Source organism: Urocampus carinirostris, chromosome 10 (genome assembly GCF_059441175.1).
Source record: "Urocampus carinirostris isolate Australia breed hairy pipefish chromosome 10, RoL_Ucar_1.0, whole genome shotgun sequence".
NCBI classification, from domain to species: domain Eukaryota; kingdom Metazoa; phylum Chordata; class Actinopteri; order Syngnathiformes; family Syngnathidae; genus Urocampus; species Urocampus carinirostris.
Genome location: NC_142358.1, coordinates 32,434,004 through 32,442,369, shown reverse-complemented (window position 1 = coordinate 32,442,369; position 8,366 = coordinate 32,434,004). Strand labels below are relative to the sequence as shown.

The following is an 8,366-nucleotide window of genomic DNA, read 5'->3' as shown; positions in this document are numbered from 1 at the left end:
AGAATTATTTCATCATTTTTCTTGGTTCTTGTCCCACTTGCAGTAAATGTAGTACAGTATATTGTAAAATGTTTTTTACGTATACATTTTTTATGGAGTACACAATTTGAAATAATAAAGCAAATGGTGGGAATGAGCGAGTGAGTTGTCTGTCGGTGTGTGCCCTGCGACTGGTGACCAGTTCAGGGTGTCCCCTGCCCACTGCCCGAAGATAGCTGGGATGGGCTCCAGTGCCCCCGCGTCCCTACTGAAGATAAGCGGCGCAGATCATGGATAGATAGATAGATAGATAGATAGATACTTTATTCATCCCTGCAGGGAAATTCACATCTCCAGCAGCATCCCTGCGCTGAGAACGATACAATAATAAAGCAAAAAGAATACAATATACAAATACCCAATGTGACGTGCTAATACCCACTGTTGCGTGTTGTATAGAGTATCTAGATAGTGCTACACAGAATATGCATTGCAATAAAATACGGTAATATGCAATGTAGGGGTGTGGTTTAATGTTGGCCTTTCCTCTGCCGGGTGCAGTTAAAGAGCCTCATGGCATCAGGAAGAAAAGATCTCTTCAGTCTGTCCGTGGTACAAGACAGTGACAGCCGTCTGTCGCTGAAGCTGCTCTTCTGTCTGGATATAATGCTGTGTAGTGGATGTGATGAATTGTCCATGATTGACCGCAGCTTTTTTAGTGCCCGTCTCTCAGCTACTGTTGTCAGGCTGTCCAGCTCTGTGCCCACAACAGAGCTCGCTTTCCTCGCCAGTTTATTGAGACGAGAGGGATCCTTCTTCATGACGCTGCCTCCCCAACACGCTGCCCCATAGAAGAGGGCGCTTGCCACAACTGTCTCATAGAATATTTTCAGGAGCTTTTTGCAGATGTTGAAGGAGGCCAGCCTTCTGAGGAAGTAAAGTCGGCTTTGACCTTTCCTACAAAGAGCTTCTGTCCAGTCCAGTTTGTTGTCCAGCTGCACACCCAGGTATTTGTAGGTCTGGACAAATTCTACACATTCTCATTTGATGGTTACGGGAACCGGGTGAGTTCTAGTTCTCCTGAAGTCCACCACCATCTCCCTGGTCTTGGTAGTGTTCAGGTGCAGGTGGTTTGCATCGCTCCATTGGACAAAGTCCTAAATCAATTTCCTGTACTCCTCCTCCTGCCCACTTCTGGTACATCCCACGATCGCAGTGTCATCAGCAAACTTTTGCACGTGGCAGGACTCACAGTTGTACTGAAAGTCCGATGTATAGAGAGTGAATAGGAACGGAGAGTGCACGGTCCCCTGCGGAGATCCTGTGCTGCTAACCACAGTGTCTGATGTACAGCCCCCCTGTTTCACATACTGGGGTCTGCCTGTCAGGTAGTCGTAATCCATTCCACAAGGTGTGAGCTAACTCCCATCTCTGTCAGTTTCCTACTAAGTAGCAGAGGCTGTATGGTATTGAAGGCACTGGAGAAGTCCAAAAATGTAATCCTCACAGCCCCCTTAGCCCTATCCAGGTGAGAGAGGGATGGGTGTAGCATGTAGACTATAGCATCCTCCACTCCCACCTTCTCCTGGTAAGGAAATTGCAGAGGGTCGATGGCGTGACGGACTTGTAGCCTCAGGTGGTGCAGGATGGATGGATGGATGAATGGTGCCTGGAATTACTTTTTAAACATTTTGACGGACAGTGTTCCTTGAGAATATTTTTCTAATTAAGTAGAAGTGTGGCAGCACGGCGGCGCAGTGGTTAGCGCAGTTCATGTCTTGGGAACCTCCTGCGTGGGTTCAAATCCAGCTCCAGACTTCCTGTGCGGAATTTGTATGTTCTCCCCGTGCTTGCGTGGGTTTCCTCCGGGCACTCCCGTTTCCTCCCACATTCCAAAAACATGCATTTCAGGTGAATTGGCCGGTCCAAATTGTCCCTAGGTGTGAATGAGCGAGTAAGTTGTCTGTCCCTGTGTGCCCGGCGATTGGCTGGCAACCAGTTCAGGGTGTCCCCTGCCCACTGCCCGATGATTGCTGGGATGGGCTCCAGCACCCCCGCGACCCTACTGAGGATAAGCCGTGTAGCTAATGAGATGAGAAGTAGAAGTGTATCTTTGCTCAACAGTGGCATACCGTTAATTCTTTCACTGCTCTGCAGCCGGAATGCCACTTTTCAAGACACGACCACAAAACCGCGCTCATAATATTGGCTAATGAATGGCAACACACTCGGCCATTCGGTTGCCAAGAGCGCATGTGAGGCTGCTTATCGCCACAGATGGCATGTGACATGTCGGAGGCATGGTTGAAGCTCAGCATGTGATCTGAGTACAGGCTCAATTGGAAGCATGTGTCTTTGTCATTGTTTCCTTTTTCTTTTAACAAATCATTCAATTCCATTTGTTTTAGCTTTGGAGCAATACTTCTGTCTGTTTTGGGGGGGTTTTTTTCGGTGGGGGGGGTGAAGTTGAGCCATTATTTATCTCATCTCATCTCATCTCATTAGCTGCACCGCTTATCCTCAGTAGGGTCGCGGGGGTGCTGGAGCCCATCCCAGCAATCATCGTGCAGTGGGCAGGGGACACCCCTAACTGGTTGCCAGATAATCGCAGGGCACACAGGGACAGACAACTCACTCGCCCATTCACACCCAGGGACAATTTAGGCTGGCCAATTAACCTGACATGCATGTTTTTGGAATGTGGGAGGAAACCGGCGTGCCCGGAGGAAACCCACTCAGGCACGGGGAGAACATACAAACTCCGCACAGGAGCGGCGCAGTGGTTAGCGCGTGTGCGGCACACTTCTAAGGTCTTGGGAACCTCTTGTGTGGGTTCATTATTTATCTTTTTCTATTATTTATTGTTGTTGCTTTGGCGCCTTGCCTAGAATCTAAAAAAACTCAAAACATACAATTACTGTCTGTGTCATGGTCGCCGTGGCAACCGGTCTGCCCTGCCCCCTGGTTACCAGCTGAAGCAGATCAGCTAATTGCATGGCTGCTATTTAAGGTTGGGGTGTGGGTATTGCGGTTGTTGGCTCATTACACATTGTCCGTTCTGTTATGCCTTGTCCTGTTTAGTTGAGTTGGAAGAAACCTGTGTTTGCACGTTTTTGATAAAGCCTATTTGTTCTGTCTTGTCCCTGAGTTTTGGACAACTTTTATTTTGGTAAATAAAAGTTTTGATCGTCACGCAATTGAGTTCTCCCATCCTGCCTCCTGCCTCCGTTCTGGTCCGGTCACCCCTTCTACCTCGTGACAGTTTGTCTTGTTTTTTAAATTCATTTTAAATCAATTTTTGCAGACGACTCGAGAGTGATAATTAATATAAAACTTGATAAAAATTGTTAAAGCTAGATCTGAACATAAAGCCAACTGTGATTTAGTATTTAAAGAGACACTGTGGAATATTTGACCACTTTTTGTCGCTGTTTAGTGTGGAGCGGGTTTCAGTAAGAGACGGCTATGGACCGTCAAGCGACTCTTTGGCACTCCCTTGTTGGTTCCTGGCACTTTTTGAAAAATGTTTGATCATGGAAAATGATTTGCTTTCTGTAGGAGGAAAAACATAAAACAAACAAACTTAACCTTTTCAGATTGATAAAATGTTTTTAGAGAATCTAGAAAATTTTGCGTGACCATATTAAAATAAATATTACTTTACGTTGGTGTATTCCGTAGTGCAAACCAAAAACAAGTTCTAAAAAAGTACAAGGAATAATATAAAATACGGAGACTTAGTCACCAAACAGCAAAATTTCTCCTCTTATTTTATTGCTTAGCCTTTCACAAGGTTTTTTGGGGGGTTTCCCTAAGCAGCAAGATGGCGGACAATCATCTCAGCTCCCTCTTTGTCCCTCTTGTTATGTAAAATGAACACTGATTTTTTTTTTTTTGACCTTCGAGTACTTTTAAACAAATGTCAAGTCATGTTTATTTGTGACGCCCTTAATCACAAGGATTCTCAAAGGGCTGCACAGAGCGCGTATTACTGCAAACCCCAGACTATTATTACACCATCCCCTGATCTAAAACCGACATGAGGGCAAGAAAAAACTCAAAAACCTCAACATGAGTAAAATGAAGAAATCTTGAGAAAGGACTGCACATGAGGAATTCAAGAGCCTTGACATTCACATAATATTCTAAATTTGTAATGATAATTGATATGATAATTCTTATTTTTTAATTGAATTGATAACTTTATTTTTACAGCTAGAAAGCACCAAATAAACCACAATGTCACTTTAAATTGACCCTTTTAGAAATAAATGTGCATTTGAGTAAAAACAACTTTTTTTCCTGACGGGTACATCCAGAATTTCTGCGTTCCCCCTTATTAATGTTTTGTATTTACCTTCGTTTTCCAAATGTTTGAAGGGGATTACAGTAATAATAAAAGTCATTTTATCTTATACACTGTTACATTTCACATAGGTTCTCAGCAAAGTTGTGAAATATTTCACAAGTGGTCATCATAAATCCTCCCATGATGCTGAAACCTCAGCCTAAGAAACGCATAACCACTGTTTGCATTACGGTAGCTCTGTAATTCAGTCGGTCCCTTCTTCAATTCTATGTCAGTCATGTGCTCGAATTTGCATCGCCCCTGTGAAAGGATTTTCTAATTTAACTGAGAGCATGTGATTGCATCACGCTCCGAGGCTTTCCGACTACTACAGTTACATTGTTTTTTAAACCAGAGCGAACTGTATTACGATGCTATCATTAAATGCTTCCCAAACTAACGGTTTAATTCCAAATCACTAAATCCAAAGTATTGTTGATCCTCTGTGTCACGGTAAAAGATGCACTGCTTCCTCTTTCCACCTCCCACAAGTCAGACGGCATTTCCGCTTCTTGCCATTATCTTAAAAGCTTTACACAATTTCTTTCTGCTTTTTGGCCATCATGGTGAAGACTACAAGCTCGAAACCACGGTGTAGAATATTTTATTTGATGATGTGGCTGCAGTTGGTAGAATGGAGTGCGAGGTATTGCACAGAGTGAATCAAGAAAGCAAGGTTTTGGGTGCTCTGAGGAGACTGATGAGAAACAAGAGTATGAGTGCGGATGTTAAGAGGGGACTGTATGAGAGTGTGATCGTGCCGACTGTGTTGTATGGTGCAGAGACTTGGAGCCTGAACGCAGATTTGAGAAGGAAATTAAATGTTTTTTAGATGAAGTGTTTGAGGAGTATGTTAGGAGTGACAACATTGGATAGATTGAGAAATGAAATTGTGAGAGACAGAACTGGAGTAGTAGTGGAACTGAGCAAGCGTGTGAATGAGAGAGTACTCGGTTGATTTGGACACATGGAGAGGATGGATGAGGAGTGAATGTTGAAGAGGATCTACAGAGCGCAAGTAAATGGAAGGAGACCAAGAGAAAGGTCGTGATTGACGTGGATGGATGATGTTATGAGTGCACTGCAGGAAAGAGGTCTAAATATAATGGAAGCTAGAGCTCTTGTTGGTCATAGGAAGGAGTGGAGAGGTGTTGTAAAAGGAAAGTGGGATATTTAGTTGCGCTCTAAGGGATGGGCAGGGCACGTGTATGATGCGGCAGGGGTAAACCAGTGAAAGCTGTTGGGCCCTGCTGTTGAACAGAAGAGTGACATGGCCGCTTTCTTGTGTCCCGCTTCATCTGGAGGGACGAAAGCATGACCGACCTCGGTGCCGAGGTGCTTAACTTGTTTGGGTGTTTGGGCATTTGGGTTGGCCATGATCATTTTTTTGTGTATTTTTTTTCTTTTTTTTCTCCTTCTTTCTTTTCTTTGTTTTTGTCTTGCTGTCGGTCACCCTCTCGAGGGATATGACCAAGGCAGATAGATAGCAATAGAGAGAGAGAGAGAGAGAAAGAGAGAGAGAGAGAGAGAGAGAGAGAGAGAGAGAGAGAGGATTTTTTTCCACAGTGATGTGTTAAAATGGAAGGGAATTTATGGTGCTATGTATTTTTAGCATTGTCTTGTGAAATGTTGAGTGTTTGTGGTGCTCCTCTCACAGTATGAATGTTGGTAGTTTTGTTTCCACGTCATCCAATATTTTCATTGTTGTTGGTGCATTTGGAACTGTAACTACATTTCATAACATGACTCATGTCCAGGACACCCCATTCTACTCAAAAGCGATTTGCTGATTTCATCAAGTCAGGATTAATGCTGTTTTAGAGTCTGGCTAAACCAACACCATTCCAAAGACTGATTTTAAGGTAGTCTTCAGGATTTTTGTGAAGGCCTCTGGGTAGATTTATGAGCCTAGCAACAACTAATGGCTGGAAGGCGATTGGTTAAATGCTTGAATATGAAATAACACAACTGGAAGCAGTGCAACGAAGAAGAAGCTGACAGACAATATTAAAATTATTGTTGGACAAAATATAAATAACATCACACGATTCCATACCTGTCAACCTGTAGGGTTTTGCCGTACAAAGTACTTTTTTTATGCATTTTAAGACGAGTACGACGTACAAGGAAATCTGTATGGAAAAACTTGTCAATCGCATGCGTCTGTCGCATGGGGATTTCCCATCATGCATCATTCCGAAAAAAAAAGAGAAAAAAAACAATATGGTGTACGATTGGGCAGCACGGCGACGCAGTGGTTAGCGCGTGTGCGGCACAGTTTTAAGGTCTTGGGAACCTCCTGTGTGGGTTCAAATCCAGCTACCGGACTTACTGTGCGGAGTTTGTATGTTCTCCCCGTGCTTGCGTGGGTTTCCTCCGGGCACTCCGGTTTCCTCCCACATTCCAAAGACATGCATTTCAGGTGGATTGGTCAGTCCAAATTGTCCCTAGGTGTGAATGAGCGAATGAGTTGTCTGTCCCTGTGTGCCCTGCGATTGGCTGGCAACCAGTTCAGGGTGTCCCCTGCCCACTGCCCAATGATTGCTGGGATGGGCTCCAGCACCCCCGCAACCCTACTGAGGATAAGTGGTGCAGCTAATGAGATGAGATGAGAGATGGTGTACAAATATTTTGTATTTTGTACGGGAAAATACGACAGGAGCCGTGGAGTTTGCCAGGTATGTGATTCTGATATTTTAGGCCAAGTCAAGTCAAATTTATTTATACAGCCCTTAATCACAAAAATGTCTCAAAGGACTGCACAGGATTACAATGACACAATTACCTGATCTTAAACCAACATGCGGGCAAGGAACAACTCAAAACCTCAGCGTGAGTAAAAAGGGAAACCTTGAGAAGGGACCTCACAAGTGGTATCCCCCTTCCAGGATGAGCAGGGTGAATTACCGTAAATTCCGGACTATAAGCCGCTACTTTTTTCCCAAATGTTCAGCCCTGCGGCTTATTCAGTGAAGCGACCATTTTTAAAAAAAAAATTCTAACGGCCACCAGCGGCACTGGAGTACAAAAGGTAAAATTTAGACCGGTGGAGTTTTGCGTCGAGGTAGGCTGCTTCCTTAGTTTGTGTTCAAATTGTCCGTACGACAGAGGACAGAGGTTTGTTCCGATTATGAGGAAGGCGCCCTTGATGGCGACAGTTATGAGGAGAAAGACGAGAACGGTTTACCGTGAATTTCGCAATTACGGTACGGTTTTGTTTAACAGCTACGCTTTGTAAGCTGCGAGCGTGTTAGGAGTAGCGTGGTGGTACCTTTCACAGGCACGGTTTGGGATGAAAGTTATATTATTATTATTAAAGCTTTGAAAACGCTCTCGGTGTACCGTCTTTCTTTATAAATATGTGTAACCATGTATAATATGTATTTGCAACTGTATATTTTTGTAATGTATTTATTTGAGAGACTTATTGTGACATGTTTTCTACGAGCGAATCAAAAAGAAGGGGCGGAGCAAACGCGGGCTGACGGGAAGTGGGGTAAAGCAGAGTTAAATCTCTTTGTTGTTGCAGCGGACAATAGTGGATATATATTTTTCCCACCCTTAACTTTGGAAAAATACATTTTTTTCGTTGGATTACTTTCAACGGGACCTGGACTTTAAAGGTTTGCATTAAATTCTAACTACCGGTATCATTTTCTGTTCATGTTGCCAGTTGTGGTGGATGAATTGTGTACTATATTTGCTGTTAGATACTCTTAGGGATCATTTCTATAGTTTTTGACTTGTGAACAATGCGATACTGAGAATCATAGCGACACTAATGATCGCGATAAGCCATGTTCATTGATTTTTGCAATCCGGAGATGGAATAAGAGCTTGCTCTGTCCACTACACGCATCGGCCCGGTATTGCAGTACCTCCGGGAATGGTGCATTCGCAATGATCGCAGCAAGGCTTAAAGGCTAGGACCTTAGCTTGGCCTTTCGGCTGAGAGTAAGAGTCCCGGCTCCTAGGCTTTGCAGCGTATTGTGAACTGACTGATAACGGATAATGGATAATGAATAAAGTAGACAGAACA

The 8,366-nt window shown here is 43.8% G+C and overlaps 1 pseudogene; it reads left to right on the top strand.

Annotated features, from left to right (window-relative positions):
• The first annotated feature begins 8,049 nt into the window (after positions 1-8,049).
• LOC148358763 (U2 spliceosomal RNA) lies at positions 8,050-8,227 on the top strand (annotated as a pseudogene).
• The last annotated feature ends 139 nt before the right edge of the window (positions 8,228-8,366 follow it).